The 17,383-nt window shown below is 45.1% G+C and overlaps 1 long non-coding RNA gene across 1 annotated transcript in view; it reads right to left on the reverse strand.

Moving 5' to 3' along the window:
- Positions 1-12,244, reverse strand: part of LOC138528709 (uncharacterized) — a 44,769-nt gene extending 32,525 nt beyond the window's left edge. The window contains exon 1 of the long non-coding RNA XR_011284211.1: positions 11,539-12,244. This is a non-coding gene — a long non-coding RNA (uncharacterized lncRNA). The remainder of the gene's footprint in view (positions 1-11,538) is intronic.
- Positions 12,245-17,383: the final 5,139 nt, after the last annotated feature.

The following is a 17,383-nucleotide window of genomic DNA, read 5'->3' on the forward strand; positions in this document are numbered from 1 at the left end:
ACTGGTGGGGATAACCAGTCTCACCGTCTTTTCACTTTCCCGACGTACCTCGTGGCCGCCTTGCCCGTGCCAAGCACCCCGGCAACCGGGATACCACGTTTTACCACGACCGCGAAACAAAGGTACCACCTTTAACCGGAAAACTCTGCGGCTGGTTTCTGCGCTGGTAGTGCAACGACCTTCATCTTTCCTCCAAGTCGAGATCTTCTCTTCCCCTGGACGATGAGGCAACTTGCACCCACTACCAGGAACAACTGCCACCGCTGGAGGATCCTTCCCACTTAAGGTACCGTGTTCCGCCTGGCTTCCCTTGCTACCGACTGTACGGGGTAGATTTAGCCCCCGGCTTTCGAACCTGGGTTAGCCTGGGACACCCTGGCAAAACTTTCCTAAGTCTCTCTAAACTCTTTTTGAACCCTCTGCAAGACTTTCTCAGCCTAGTGTAACTGTGTGATCTTGGGCGCATTTGTGCTCTGCTCTCTCTAAGAGTGGGCCCAGCCTTTGGACTTTGGCTCACCAGTGACTTTTGCCCTTCTGCCTTGCTTGTAGTGTTCCTGAACCTTAGAGTGGTGTACCTTTCCATATTCTGTCTTTCTTCCCCCCTTTTCTCACAAACTTATTGGAGTGCAATCTAGTTAAGCGCTCACCTCTGTATGAAAATAAGTGGTGTTTTACTGTGACTTATCTGATAAGGGAAAAGGGGTGTATATATTACAATAGTAACTGTGTTTAGAATATTTTACAATAAGAGTGCTGGAGTGTTTCAAACTGTGTGTTTTAAATAAATAATTATATACTTTGATACCAAAGCTCTGGTCAGTGTTTGCTTGTATTATTGTATCTGAGTGCCTATTGTGTATACTTTGCATACTGCCTAACTCTTCCTGAGGGAAGTCTGACTGCTCAGCCACAGCTACCAGGTAAATCTGGGTGGTACAGACTGCTACCAAGTGGGTTTACTGCCAACACCTGTAGTCTTAAATCTTTTGCAGTGGTCCCTAAGGGAACTGCACAGGTTTCTGCCTAACAGTGTCCCAATCCAAAGATCAGGCAGAGTCAGGCAATTGACCTCTCTTAGTGTTATCAACATTGACTCCAAAGCCAAGTGTTTCATCACAGCTGGTGAGTCGAGGGGAGTGTCGATAAGATAACTGTGTTGAACGAAAAGTAGTCAAAGGCTAAATTGAACTTTTAAAGATACGATTGAGAAACGAGGGGGGAAACCAGCAACAGAGGAGGCCGGCACCACATAGATGCTCAAGCAGGAAACTGACCGATTACCCGATGGTAGAAAGACTACCATAACCAGAAGGCCTAAGGAAAAGGCGAAGATGGGTCAAAGTGGTCATACAGGGGTCTTGTCAAATCCTCTGTACCATTGAAAGTCTTTGACCGGCAGATGAATGAGAAAGCTAAGGGAAGTGAATCCTGCATGGTGAACATTAATACATTAACTGTGTTTTGCGTAAAAATTTGCAAGAGTCAACCCGGTAGAGGGATGCTGATGAGAGGGGGTGAGGTCTAACGTCCCATGATAAACTGTCTATAACGATCGGCGAGAGTGAACCCGGTACAGAGAAGCCGACAGTCAAAGATCGGTGAGTGTGAACCCGACAGAGGGAAACCGACAACCAAAAGAGTGAACAGTCTTTGTGCAAAGACATAGTGAACCCGGAAGAGGGAGGCTGAGAACCGAGACAAATATTCGAAAGGGGTCTGCGCCCCGAAGAGTGGGACCCAGGGTTGACGAATCCTCACCTCAAGTGCAAAAAGCAAGAAGTATTGCAAGACAATGGGAAGGAAAGTGTCCCCCTTGTCAATTGGGATCCAAGCCCGGCCGAGGGAGATCCAGGGGTGGAAAGCTATCACCCAAAGTTCACTGAGAAGTGAACTGGCTTGTGAATTTGTTGAATACGATATTGTAAAGGGTCTATGCCTGGAAGAGGGGGACCCAGGTGTGAAGCCGTCACCCAAAGTCTACGTGAAGCAGAACTTTGTGTTTGTTTGTTGAATACATCAGGCCTCGAAAGAAGAGACTTTTATTCAAAAGAGACTTTACCATCGAAGAAACTGATAGCTGGAACGGAACTGTCAGTTCGTGCTGAGAAGGCTCGAACGTGCGCTGTGCCAGCTGGAACGGAACTGTCAGCTCGTGCTGGGAAGGCTCGTATGTGTGTTGTGCTCCAAAGTCCCACCTGGTCCCGTGCTAAAAAGGTGGAGAAGGGAGGCCTCAAGGCAATCACATCCTGACTTATTATTTGAACACTGTTTCCTTAAATTCGATACCCTATTCCACACTCTTTATGTAATTAGTTGTAAGGAATTGGCAATGTTTTTTTTTTTAGTATAGGCCCTTTTATTTTGACATAACGCCACTAGGACTGCCTTATTTTTCATTTGATGGTCGACGCTTGCTCCTATCTTAGATTTAGGTTTAGCTTAGGCGTTTTTCCACCCTGCATTCATTGTTCAATAAACACCCTTGAACTGTGATCACTTGTGTCTGTTTTTACTGTTACCACCATGAGTTTCTTACATGGGTCCAGTTCAACCAAGTTCAATCCAAAGATTGAGGCTGAGTGTCCTTTACCCATTGCCCTGAGAGCTCCAGAAACTGCTGATCCTTGCACTGTGGACAGCGCACGTCCCATTATTGGGATCACGTTGAAAAGTATTGGGTTCAGCCAATAGGTCAGGGAATACCCTAACAAATGTCCACTATTTTTTTATTTTTTATATGTTTTATTGGTTACGTTTTTTAACCTTTGACATAACATGATTCGAATCCGGTTTGACAAACATCATATGCGTCCAAATCCAGTCGATTCCTTAAAAAGAAGAAAGAAAAGCCATCCTTTCTGTCCAGTTAAAAATTAGAGATTTACGGCGAGGAGACGTGTGGGGTCAGTCCCTGCCAGATAGTTCTGACTATTCGGGTCAGTTGGAGCCTCTTTTCCTCCCGAGGTTCTTTGAACTGTATCTGAGGTGTTGTTAACCAGAAAATGTTCTATGAACTTGAGCACATCAAGCGTTTTACCAAGCTTCTCCACTGTTATCAATTTTAATTTTAATTTATTTAACATTTATAAAGCGCTCACACAGCCCACAGGCATCGAGGCGCTGTTACAGGAATTGTTTGTTTTTCTTAGTTGTGTTGTTTTTTTTGTCTTAGTTATGTATTTATAACGCGCTTAAACACCCAGAGGTTTCTAATCGCGGACCCGGGGATCGAACTTGTTGTTGCTTCATGTCGTCTTGCTTCCAAGACGCGCACGCTGCCGCTGAGCTATCCTCCCGGGACAGTCTCTCCCAATATTCTTCTTCCGTGCTTGAGGTAATAAGTGAGACATAATCTCCCAGACATTGCTTTCTTTCAACTGCTAATTTTGGACAGGATAGCGCCAGATGCCTAGTTGTTTTAATAATGTTAGTGTTTCCACAGTATCGACATTTTGCATCTATAGGCGCAATCTGTTTTTTTTGAAGTTGCACCTCTTTTTTTGGTAGGATGTTTAGGCTGCAGCGCATCAGCAGAGCCCTGTAGTGGGACGATGGGAACCTCCTCAAGTAGGGTGGTGGATCATTTAATGTTTTACGTTCCCAGATGATGTTATGGCATAGTTTGTTTCCATGCTTTAAGGTACTTGTTTCGGCCCAGTCATTTTCCTGCATGATTTTCTTTGCTTTGTTGGGATTTGTTCTTAGAGTATCTTCTTTTATGTTATAATGAGTTGAAACCATCTGGCATTTCACTTTCCACAATTGGAGGTTTTTGTCCCTTTCTCCTGCCGTTGTTTTAGACAGAATCTCAAAAGGAGGTGGAGGAGGCTCCAGAATACACTTCCTGTAAAAGGAGATAGTCTTCCACAGAACTGTTGATCTTAAAGATTGGAGCCTTAATTCATGCCTTATTGTCGAGATTGCCAGACAGTTGGGCAGTCTTAAGATCTTCTGCCAAAAAAAGGCTTCGATAACATCCCAGGTTTCCCACTGCATATTTAGCAGGGATTCAGCTCCATAAGTCAGTACCGCCACCAATTTTTGTTTATAGAACGTCAGTATTGGCGCTGTTGAGTATTTCCCATATCTTTGATGGAGTGCTCTGCCTTGGTTTGTTCATTTTAGCAGTTTTTCTTTAATAAAAATGTATTGACCATGCTCATTAACATTTTTATTTATTCTTATTCACAAGTAGATCATTGAATCCACCGTATCCAGTTTTTGGTTGTCGATTGACCATACAAAATTCTTTCTTTGCGATTTTTGCCCTCTGGGTGACTTCATTATTAGGATAACAGATTTCTTTATGTTTGCCTTCATTTGATTTCTGTCCAGATATTTTTTTAATTCTGTAATGCGACGCTGGAGGCCTATAGCTGTTTGATTAATAAAGACCACGTTGTCCGCATAGAGGATCCAGGACAGCTCCTCGTCATTTATTTTCAGCGGAAACGCTCTGGGACTGGGCCATATCTGCCAAGTATAAGATAAAAAGAAAGGGTGTCAAGGCACAGCCTTGCTTAATTCATTTATATGTGGGGATTTTTTCTGTAGTGGTTCCTCCTTTTGTAGTTATGATTTGAATTGATGTTCCTGTGTACAGTTCCTCAATTGCTTCCATGAGATCTCTCGAGCAATTCCAGTTCTTCAATTTTGCCCAAAGGAGATCTCTACTGACTCCATCGAAGGCTTGCTCCAAATCTATGAAGCCTAAGTATACATTTTTTTTTTCGAGGGTCCGGAGCTTTAATATATTCAGGATGAATAAATTCAAGGTGGTTCCAACACCACTAACAAAAGCTGTTTGACGGTTGTCCAATAAGCCTTCCTTTGATGCCCATTTCTTAAGATCTCTTAGAAGAATTGAGGCTGAGGCAAAGATTTTTCCTACAGAGTCCAGGAGGGCGATGGGCCTATAATTCTTCGGGTCTTCCCTGTCTCCTTTTTTGAATATAGGTACTACCAAAGCCTCCTTCCATGATGACGGGATGGTTTGAGTTTTCTTTATTTGATCAAAGAGCCGTAGAATAAAACTCGCCCATGCATCCCCGTTTTCTTTCAATAGATGGTTTGAGATCCGGTCATGCCCTGCTGCTCGTGAGGAGCTGAGCTTTTTGATGATCCCCAGAATGTCATCATAGTCACATTCAATTTGCCAGGGCGTTCTTTTTTTTGTTGTTGCAAGGGGATGGATTTATTTCCTCTCCCGAACTTGGCTTAAAGAGGCTAGTGTAGTGGTTGACCCATCCCTCTTTTGAGACCTGGGAGGTGGTTAGGGCTGATTGGAAATCCTCGCCTTTGTTAATAATCTCCCATAGGCTGCGTGCGTTTGCTTTTTGAATTGCTGCTAACATCGTTTCCGCGTCACATTGTGCTCGCCAGGCCTTCGATGAAATCAGCCAATTTTTGTAGGATTATTTACATTTCCGCATTAGTTCCTCTTTGTTAGACAGCACGCATTGTTTTAAGCTTCTAAGTAGGGCACGATGTTCCTTTCGCTTAGCCACCAGTTCCACTTTATACGCGTGTTTCCTTGATATTGAAGGATTTGTTTTCCCCTTATATTGGACTTCATACTGTTTTAGGAGCCATTTGTATTCCACATCGTCAAGATTTTTTTTGACGTGGTTATTATAGCCATCCATTAGTTTTGCAATTGTCGGTGGCTTCATTTTCAGCCGATTTCGGCCCCATGTCACTTCTAGGGGGGGTACGGAGGAGTGTGTTACAATCCCGGGATCCCAGTTGAATTCAATCTCCAGGAGAGCATGGTCACTGTCTTTTTGTTTCTTGACTCTCATGGAGTTTATCCAACTATGGGTGTTCCCCGCTATGAAACAGTAGTCTAGAACCGCACTGGCAGTGTTATTAAACCATGTAGAGGTTCCTTCCAGGTCTCCTTTCGTCTGGCCATTTAAAATTTTCATTTCTCTTATTTCCATTTCTTCCATCGATCGTTTAGCATTTCCCTCCAGCACGGAGTTAGGTTTAGGCTCCCTTCCTTATCCAGTAGCTTTATGTTCAAGTCTCTACAGAGGAGAATAAGTTGGTGTTTTTCCTTTATCATGGATTCATCTATTTCAACCATGATGTCGGTGTCAGAATGTACCAAAGTATTAACTGAAAAGGATACAATACTCAAAAGGATACAGGAGGTAGGGTCTTCCGGATCCCTGTTCACACGATTTGATAGTTGTGAAGTCAATTGAAGACCTTCCAAATGATACAACCCTCTGGCTGATAAAACAGGCAGAGCGATGGATCACTGGAAAGGGCGTGGGTAAGGTATAGAAAGCCAGCCTAGGACAAATTAAAGTATCATGAATAACTGCTCCAACCTGAGTATGATGAATTAGATAATGACAGGAATGTTCACACTGACCTTTAGTTTAGGGTAGAATAATCCAGAAGTCTCTTGATGGATTTGAATGAAGAACAAACGACAAGGAAGGAAAATTAGTAGTTAAGGGAGACTTATCCCGAACGGAACGAGGCTCACGCTAGATACGGGTTGAATTCACCACAGGATAGCGTCCGAAAGTTCAGTTCAATGTCACCTTCCAATAATCCTTGAAAAGCTTCCTTCCCACTATAGGGATCAATCCTTCTGTTAATTCCACAGATGCAGGAGTTAGAAATAGCGCTCTTTTTAAGGAAAAACAAAGTACACGCGGTTATAAACAGCCGCGAAGAAAATAACGTTTGAAGACAACGTGCGCGTGTGGATTTTACACGCGGGCAGGATTCGCGCAGTCTGGGCCAGCCGCGTGTGAAGACAACGTGCGCGTGTGGATTTTACACGCGGGCAGGATTTACGCAGTCTTGGCCAGCCGCACTTGAAGACAGAGAGCGCGTGTGGATATTACACGCGGGCAGGATTCACGCAGTCTGGGCCAGCCACGAGTGAAGACAACGTGCGCGTGTGGATTTTACACGCGGGCAGGATTTACGCAGCCATGGCCAGCCGCACTTGAAGACAGAGAGCGCGTGTGGATTTTACACGCGGGCAGGATTTACGCAGCCTTGGCCAGGCGCGCTTGAAGACAGAGAGCGCGTGTGGAATTACACGCGGGCGGTGTTCCCGCAGTCCGGAACAGCCGCGTTTAGAGATAACGTGCGCGTGTGGAATTACACGCGGGCAGGATTTACGCAGTCCGGGCCAGCCACGTATGAAGACAGAGTGTACGTGTGGATGTACACGCGGGCAGGATTCCCGCAGTCCGGACCAGCCACGCTTGAAGACAGAGAACGCGTGTGAATTATCACGCGAAGGAATAGCTCCAGGAATCAGCGTGTGGCGGAACACACGCTATTGAAGGCCCAAAAGTAGCTGTAGAAATATGCCAGGATGCAGATCAGAGGTTCAGATACACAACGCCAATAGATTCGATCAGAAGCAGCGAGTGAAGTTTCTACGCTGCTTAAATACGTAATACCGTAGTTCACGTGACGAAGCAAAAGTCACGTGAAGTTAGCGACGTGAAAAGTGCAAACGTCGTTTTCCCGGTAACGTATCGAATAACCTCCACTTGGAATAGAACGGTCTAGCTGTTCTACGAGCGTAGCGTCCAGCATGCATGACAGTCGGACAAGTATGATTCAATTGCACAATTCGTTTGACTCCAGTAAGTGTTGATTATAAGGATTCCAATTTCCTGGGGTTTAGTCTTTTTCTTTATCCTTATGATCTGGACATATGGATTTGGTGTATGATGTCGCAAAACATGAAGGTCGCTCTCTCCTTTTACTAGTGTCAATAGACCGGCACGTGGTCTGCCCAATGGACCTTTCTTTGCTGGATTCATATACACCTCGTATCCTTCACATATTGGAAGCTTTCTTATCCAAGATTCCTGCAGACATATGATATCATACTTCCACAGAAACGCACTCTCCCCGGAAAAAAGATGGGTAAATCCCCTGGTGTTCCATGAGGCCAGTTGGGATTTCCCCCTTTTCTGCCTCATTTTCGGCCGATTGTTTCTTTTTCTCGGGTTTTAGATCATGGTCTCCTTTTTTTGCTCTAGATTACAGCTCCTATATGCTTTTTCTTTTAAATTGGAGTTTTCCGCTGTAAATCTTTGTACTAATTCTGTTGAATTGGAATTGTCCATCGTGAATCTCATTGCTGTCATTGGACTATTGGTCCAAGGTCTGTGGTCATCACTGCTTTTGTTCCTTTCATGCTGAGTATCCTTTTGCCTTTGCTTTTGGTATTCTCGGTCAAAGTTTTTTGTTCGTTTAATTCTCAGAGCAGATTTGGGCGGTACAGTCTCTTTCCCTGTATTGCCATAACAGATCTTTTTTCCCTGTTCCTTTCCCCAGACCTGGTTTTCCTATAATCTCTTTCTGGGGTTTTATAACCATAGTTCTTGAGTTCTCCATTTGGTGCTTTCAACCTGGCTTTCTGATTTTCATTTCCTGAATGCTCACTAAGCACCTTTCTTTTACTTCTTTCCACGAACTCGACTTCCGATAGTCTAAAGCTTCAGCCAGCCTTTCCTTGGCTTTCATCAATATTTCTTTTATCCTTTGTGATCTAAGATGGAGTATTATCACGTCAGGCCTCTTTTCCTCTGGGAATTCGATAATCAAGATATCATCTGTTGAGATCTTTCTTGTCAGTTGGTTGAAAATGGACATCACGTTTTTCCTATTCAAAATTATTCTTTTTGAATCCTTTGACACTCTTTCCAATTTGAGGTTGAACATCTGTTGAGAGGCCTTTCTACTCCCGGCAGCTTTGGGTTTCCGTTCCTCACTACGACCCTTATTTTTGGTAATTATTTGCAGCTTCAGTTTGTCTCTAGGGTCAATTTCTCTAGTTGATCTTGATGCATGCCGCCTCGAACCTCGGCGTTCTTCTAGTCTCTTCCAGAAATCCTCTCTTGAATTTGTGGATTCATCTTGTTTTTCTTCACTCCGAGGGCGTTTCCTAGCTTTGTCATTCTTGCTTTCCTCTGTTTTTTTAGTGCTCCTCTCCAATCTTTTATGTTAATCTTCACCTTTTGTCTTTTTTTCCAATTCATACTGGTGTAACTGGTAATCAATATTCTGCCAATCTGATGGGCTTATATTTAGCCAACGTTCATCCTCCTGATGTTCTTCTATAACTTCAATTAAGTCACTTAAGTTCCCATCTGCCTCTGACTCACTCTCTATTTCAATGAGTGCCTGATTTTTGTGGGTTTCCTTTTCATTTTCAAGATTGCCTATTTTCAACTCCAACCTTGGTTTCTTTGCTGGATGTCTTTGCTCTTCTCTCTCTGGCATTTTGATATTTCTTAGGAAGGCTCTTCAGCCACACTCCTTCCTCTTAGTTACTTGGTTCTTCGATTTTTTTTTGCAATTTATTTTGTGAGTCTTTTGCAGATATCTTTAAGCCTGGTGTGGGCGCTTTTTTCCTCTCCTTTGGAACTTCATGGAATATTTCATAGCTTATTTTAAGGTTTTCATCATTTGTCTCCTTTTCTGTCGGTTTAGGAGGATCATCAGATGGGGAAATTTCTTTTCCGTCTTGATTTAGTTTTGATTTACTCAAACCCCTGCTGAGTACCAAGGGGCCTCCTTTCGCGGTCTCTGTTTTGTTTCCTCTGACAATGCCAGAGGATGGACCTCTAAGACTCCCGGTTCTGCTATTTCGGGCCTGCGTTCACCAGTCCTAGGGCCTTTAGAAGGAACTTGTTGTGAGGTCAGTCTTTAACACTTGTGCTCTTCCAGTATTTCCACCATCAGTAATTGCTTATCGTTAGAGTCCCGGCGTGCCATATCACTTAACCTATCCTGCCATTTGGATGACTTGTCCGCTTCCATATCCATTCTCAGCCCTAATCTTTTCAGGAAACCTTCGATTTCCATTGTCTGGTCCCTTGTTTCGGAATTTACTGCGAGAACCATTTGGAGGGAATCGTTGATATTTTCATAGAGCTTAAGGAATGGGGCAATTGCAATATTCAGGGCCGCCATCGCTATGTTTTGTGTGTGCCCGAGGTCATCCATTCACCCCTTACTGCACAACTCTCTTATTTTTTCCAAGGAATTGTCATCTATCTTCATTTCTGGTTTCTCTTTAGGCCCCTGAGTATTGCCCTCATTTCTCTTCTTTATAAAATTATTTACTGGGGTATAGATTTCTCTTACTTTTTCCCTACCAGATCTTTGACAGGTTCCCTCAAAAGGATCCTCCACATCAAGGGCGTCAATCTTTTCCTTAATAAAGGATAGGCTTTTCCTTTTTTCCGAGGTGATTTTCCCAGTTAAGTTGGAGATGTCCTGTATAAGTTTCTCTGCCAGGCTAGAGTTACTTCGTTGTACTTTTTCCATGCTCTTTCTTTCCTCTCTGATCTTCCAATTTGGAGCGCCTGGTGGTACCATTAAGTTTATTTCCCCCCACTGGGGGGTGTAGTTTCGCTCCGTAACTAAAGCATCCTTTGATTTTTTTTTTGTAGTAATCCTTAGGGTCGGAGTCTCTGCAGATCTTTCTGTGTCTGCCCATAGAGCCTCATCCTGCCAAATTGATAACTCATTTTCATTGATCTCGCCTATGCCAATTTCATAGCAGTCCCTGTTCTGGATCAAATCCATCCGCTGCTCGGAGTCCTTCAGAGCCACCTGCTGCAATTTTTCGGGATTGGGCAGGGTCGACAAAACACATGGTTTTATCGGGATTCCTGTGTAGAAATATCAGTGTCAGTGTCGGTATTTTCTGGTTCCTTTTCTCCAGCTTTTTTTGTTGAATTCCTGCTGTTTTCCTCATTTACAGTTTGTGCTAGAGGATCAATTGATATCGCCAGTACTGGAATCTTTTCTTTCAAATTATCCTCCGCATCTAGGATCGTATCGATCGTGTGATTATCTATTTCCACTGTTTTTAAGGTCTGTCCTATAGTCTGTGGAGAGGACATAGCAGGATGTTCTGCCTCCACTTTATTGATTTTTAGTTGATTGTTTTCTGTTCTGTTATCTGAGGTTTCTCTCCCAATTGGGTATCCGGGTGGAGTGTCTCGCCTACTGACTGAGGTGAGCCTAGAGTAGCTGAATGAGAGGGATCTGCCTCCTTCCTAGTCAAGCTACTCTCCAGTGCCAGGTGGGAGGACCTGGACTGAGGCGATAAGGGGGGGATTTCCATAACATCTAAGTTCACCGTTTGCATGTTTAGACCTTTTTCTGATGTTGTAGAGTCATTTCCTGGGCCAGTTGGCCCCCGTGGGGCCCCCGTCGTCAGTGCCTGCGGGGAAACAACCTCCTGCATCTCACCCATGGCCCCGGGGGTCCCACACCTCGTTTTTATAGATCTAGACATTGCCCCCGAGGTGGTGTCATCTTTGATTGTCATCTCCCCTTCAAGTGGATTAGGTGACACTACCATGCTTGGTTGTGACTTGGGCGGGGGGTGAGCAACTCCGGCTCCAGAGGGAGTCTGTCTTTCATAAAGGGGAGTTTCATCTGCTTTAAAATGGGCAAATGTTTGCTTTTCGTTAATCGTAGTGGAGAAGCTGGCATTTGGAAGGCTGGGTGAAAGGCAAGCCTCTGTCTTACCTGAAGCCGTGTTTTCACCGCCGGCTCCGTCCCCTGCTCCGTAGGCTCACTTGTCAGGCGACCCATTTGGGTCCGGTCCGGTCGTGCAGCTCCTCCAAATTTATCACTGGCTCCAAGTGTAGGCACAGCAACTTTCCTCTCGATGTGCAGTTTCACTTTAGAACTGTGGGACTCCTCCTCTGCAAAGCAGCAAACAGCCAAACAGTGCCAGCCCTTTTCGCTTCCAGGCCTTCTCGCTGCAAGGGCCATGGGGTGGCTCCTTTGTAGGAGGACGCAGACTACGTGTGAAGTCAGCAGTCAGCTGTTCAGGGGATTCTCAGGAGAGTTAAAGGAGCCGCTCCTCCTCGCTCTTCAATGCAGGGAAGTTTCCAAGTTTCCAAAATGAAAGTAGTTTCACACTTTCACACAAGTCCACGTCAGCACGACCAAACAGTGCCAGTCCTTTTCGCTTCCAGGGCTTCTCGCCGCAAGGGCTGTGGGGTGGCTCCTTTGTAGGAGGACGCAGACTACGTGTGAAGTCAGCAGTCAGCTGTTCAGGGGATTCTCAGGAGAGTTAAAGGAGCCGCTCCTCCTCGCTCTACAATGCAGGGAAGTTTCCAAGTTTCCAAAATGAAAGTAGTTTCACACTTTCACACAAGTCCACGGCAGCACGACGAATATGCAGCCAAACCGTGCCAGCCCTTTCCGCTTCCAGGGCTTCTCGCCGCAAGGGCCGTGGGGTGGCTCCTTTGTAGGACATAGCTCTCAACCATTTCTGTTGCAAAGGCGGGTGAAATCACCCGATTTTGTTTTTGGCGGGTGAGACGCCCATTGAAATGAATGGGCGTGCAGGAGGCTTGGCGGGTGAGTCAGCCCTTTACAAGGCGGGTGACACCCGCCAAAAGCGTGTGAGTTGAGAGCTATGGTAGGAGGACGAAGACTACGTGTGCAGTCAGCAGTCAACGGTTCAGGGGATTTTTCAGGAGAGTTAAAGGAGCCGCTCCTCCTCGCTCTTCAATGCAGGGAAGTTTCCAGGTTTCCAAAATGAAAGTAGTTTCACCCTTTCACACAAGTCCACGGCAGCACGACCAATATGCAGCCAAACCGTGCCAGCCCTTTTCGCTTCCAGGGCTTCCACTATGAATTAAAAGGAAAATAATACAATCTCTGGCTCTTACATGTTCCAGTCATCATGCAGGCATCCAACACTTGGGGTAGTGATTTGTAACAGATAGTCTCATTATCCCATCTTATTTGTTTCCCTTGGACTCACCTATAGTGTAGACCATGTGACATCACATACGTACAATCTCATCACTGCCCAGGGGGCTGCCACTGTTGACAAACCCTCTTTTGTGCTTATTGCACAACTAAACTTGCATCCTCTATCCCTGCACATCTCGTTTCCCAATTCACCTGTTTTTCCTTTGCACAGGGAATTGTACTCTCTTCCCCTACCTATTGGTTCTACCCACTTTTCCTTTGCACCGGGTAACCATCTACATCATGTTAGCAATTGTTAGTAGATTATTTGGTACAATATGAACCAACTTCAGTGGTGCCTCTATTGTGTTTCAAAAACGGACTCAATTATTGTTCCATCATCTATGTCTCCTGCTCTGCTCGACGTCTAGCAATGTGAATGAGGCATAGATGTTTGGGTCATAGCAACGGGGAGGGTCCAATTTTAATAACTATGGATTCTTGTCTGTGACAGCACTGTCTGCAGCAGGACACTACTCCTGCCAAGACGAGAAAGGAAATAGACAGTGGTGGTAATGTAAGGTTGTTCAGAAACTTCTTGGTGCACTGCACATAAAAATCTCCTAGAACACATATAGTAGGTGTGTGATGGGCAACATCAAAGGCATGTTTTCCTCATTATCTACTGTCTCAAATATGTGCAAATGCCTAGTAATATCTGTTACCTTACTGATCCCCTCATCTACCTTCCCAATTTCTTCAAACCTGTGAAGCACTAACTTGGGCCAACCTTTATAATTTATTAAACATCCACCTTTACCATTCTCCTTTTCTATAGCTGGTGTGGCGGGTCAGAAGAAGGACGTGGACACTAAGACCATTTTCACCATATCTTTACTAAAGAATAAGGCTTATCTTTCCTTATGGCTATGGGTTGTTCCCTACCTACATTACTAACTAAGGTGCTCGTCAGTCGTCTGTGAATGTCCAAAAGTAATATGTCCTAACTGACCCTACATTAGTTTAATCAACTAAGGCCAGGAGAATGACTCCCTTTTCCTGACGGTTGTGCTTTTGCACTTGTCTTCACTTCTTTTATAGTTCTTGTTAATATGCAATTTTTAAATAGTCTCTCGTTATTCTTTGTATCAGTTCCTGTAACTCCCTTCTGGGATTGGTAATCTTTCTCTACTCTTTAGTATGGGTTTTCCTTGCCCTTGTCTGAATCTTTTGCTCTGTTTTAGAGTGTTCTGAATATTCTTGTATGGTGCCTTCTCGTCTGAGGCTTGGACTTTCCAAATAATTATAGTTCACCTTTTCCTGGTATGACTTTCTTGTACACTGTTTATCCTAGGTACCTCTCTTTGTTTTTTGGATAATGGGCTATTTTCCCCTTTCAAAGGTAGTGATACTCCAATTCTATTTCTCTCACTCTTTGAGGTTTCTATGCTTCCCTTTATCACATTAACACAGTTCAGGTACATCAATTTGGTTTTCACGCTTTCGTCATTTGTACTGAGACATGTTTCTCTGATTATATAACAAGTCAGTTTTGGCTTATCGGTATTCCCATTCTCTGTGTTACATTCAGTATTGCAGGGGAACAATTTTGGTGTCTGTAGGTACTGTGGACATTCTCCTTCCATTTGCTTATCAGTTCGTTTTCCGGGCTGTCCGTTTTCTGCGAGTTTCTCTCTCCTTCTCAGCTTCTCGATACAGCTATGGGTAACCAGTCCATTTGTTGCTTCCAGCGTGGGGTGGTGTGGGTGTCGTGGAACAGGCAGCCTGTCCACCATGATTGCTTTCTGGTCTCACCACCTTGAGCTTTCCACTCCAGCCGTCTTGGCTTCTCATTCACACTAGGCTCCAGCAATTCCTTCTCCTGCTCGCAGAAGTTCTGAACTTTGCAGGCTTCGCCGTCTGCTTCAGCTCTGCCTCCTTCAGGTGTTCTGTGCACAGGGTACCTCCCATGTTGGCGTCTTCCTTCCTCACTCTCTCTCTCCTCTTTCCTCGTCATGTCCCTGTTACAATTAATAGGAGATTTTGATTTAAAGGGACAAATTCTCTTTCTTTCTGGTAATGACATAAGTTCAGTTTCTCTTCATCCCAGTCTTGGAACTTGTAATTATTTTTGTATTGGATAGTCCCAAACAGGCCATCATGTGGAGGGCATCAGGGAGTTCCTCACGGGAAAGGGAGTCATTGTCCCCAAATGGGGGAGTCTCACCTGTTGAGGTCCTATTTCCCTCGACCCTTAGGGAGGGTCTTGCAGAGCAGGCTCACCTCCCCTGCCTCACAGGGGGGGCATCACTTTTAAATCCAGTTCCTGGGAGTGGACCAGAGCAGAAGGATCACCTGGGTGAGGGGTCTTCAGGGAGTGGCAGTGAGACACTGGAATGCGAGTCACAGTATCCCTCCCACTGTAACACCTTTACCCCATCCTACCAGGTAGGATGTGTGGGAAATGTATCCAACCCCCTTTCCCTTCACACACACTTCCACACAGACCGCCCGCTCTGGCAGAAAACAAACTCACACACGAGCAGTGTACCTGACATATCCTGGTACTGACAATCACTCAGACCTGACTTCCATTAATCTTCCCACACGGATAAAAGGCGGAGCACAAGAACACACTCTGAGCGAGGCAAAGCACACAAAGGAGTAGCAGTTTCGAGAAGGCAATGGAACCAGGGGAGAAACACAGCAAAACAGGAAGGGTTCGCAAGGAGCGAAATACCCTTGACCTTTCTGACAGTAGACCGTTACTTTCAAAACCCTTGTAGATCAGAAAACGTAAGGCCAGATAATCAAGCTAAAGAATCCTGCATTGTGTGTCAGAGATACCAGATGCCGTCCTGCATAGCTGACCAAGTCGGGGAGGAGCAATAGCCGCCATGGTATCATCCTTGGCTCCAAGAACAAAATCACGACAAGAGATCAACAGAGCCGGTGAGTTGGGGAGGCCGATGCAAGATCGGTCTGTGTTGAAGTCGAGGTTGCAAGCAGCAACATTGTATAACAAGCGCAGGAATAAACATTGTTAAAAGCATGTGATGGAAGACGTGAGTAAAGCTGAATCGCTGTTGAATTTTTGAACTTTGAGAATGAGATATAACCTTACCGTAATGTTCTTTCTATGGATTCTTCTCCTGCAGATTCCTCATCATGATAGATATCCATCTGCAGCTTCGCTGTTCAGAAATATTTCGCATGGGGGCATATTGGACCTCGACTCGGCTGTCGATCGTCGATCCATCTTGTCTGGCTGTCGATTGCCAGTTCCGGACATGACATCAGGCGTCATATATATACCACATCACTGTGCCCCATGAATCAGTTCCTGTAAATGTGTCCCCTTGCGATTTAACGCTGCAGAAGGAAAACCACAGGAGTAAGCTAACCAGCCATTAAAACATTAACAAGGTTACACTTCAACAGGGTGACCGCACAACAATGTGTGATGAAAAAACTTTTTTTTTTAAACAGAAAAGGTCATCTCAGAGCCATCACCAGATGCCTTCTCATTTAGACAGAAGCGACAACCCACAGAACATTTTGAGCAGGGATGGATGGGAGGGTCAATGAGGAATCTGTGACAGAAGAATCCATAGAAAGGTAATTTCTCCTTCAATGGATTTTTATTCTCCCGCAGATTCCTCTTCATGATAGACTTCCCAAGCTTTTAGGATAACGGAGGAGGGCAGAAAGATTTAAACCAGTAAATTCTGCAGAACCATCCTACCGAGCCTTGCATCAGCTCCCTGTGCAACGTCCAAGGCATAGTGCTTGGTAAAGGTATGTAAGGATGACCAAGTGGCTGCCCAGCAAATATCCCTAACAGGGACCTCTCTCTGGAGGGTCATTGAGGCTGAGACCCCTCTGGTCGAGTGCGCCCTGATGCCCGCTGGAAGCTCCTTGCCTGCCAATTGGTAATACTCGAATATGCACAGGATGATCCACTGTGACAGGGTTTTTTAGTGATGGCAAAGCCTTTCCTAGACAAGGAATGGGCTACAAACAACTGGTCTGATTTCCTAAACTCAGCTGTACAAGTGACATAGAAACATAACGCTCTCTTGGGACCAAGGCAGCGGAAACGCTCCTCCTTCGAGGGATGCGGAGGAAGGTAAAAGAATGGAACAGATGACATTCTGAAACCACCTTAGGAAGGAATCCGGGCCTGACTTCTCACAAAAGAACTTCAGGAATGGAGGTTTGCAGTTCTCTAACCCTCCTGGCAGATGTGATTACGACCAAAAAGGCAGTTTTAAGGGACAACAGCTGCAAAGGACATGAATGCATATGCTCAAATGGAGCTGCCATCAAAAAGGTCAAAACCAGATTAAGATCCCAATCTGAGACAACAAAGGGGGTTGGCGGAAACTTGTTGAGAAGGCCCTGCAGGAACTGGCCCATGACTGGAATGGTGAAAAACGAACCTTGGTCTGGGGATCTCTTGGACACAGGCAGGACCTCCAAATAGCCTTTCACTGTGGCAACCTGAAGGCCTGAAGAGGCCAGTGACAGAAGGAACTCTATCACTGTGGTGGTGGGGCAGGAGATAGGGTCAGTCTCGCGTTCCCTACACGACGCCTCAAATATTGTCCACCTGCACGCATACAGAGATCTAGTAGAAGGTTTGTGTGCAGCCAGGAATACC

This window comes from Ambystoma mexicanum, chromosome 7q, assembly GCF_040938575.1.
Source record: "Ambystoma mexicanum isolate Mex_15411 chromosome 7q, UKY_AmexF1_1, whole genome shotgun sequence".
Taxonomy (NCBI): Eukaryota; Metazoa; Chordata; class Amphibia; order Caudata; family Ambystomatidae; genus Ambystoma; species Ambystoma mexicanum.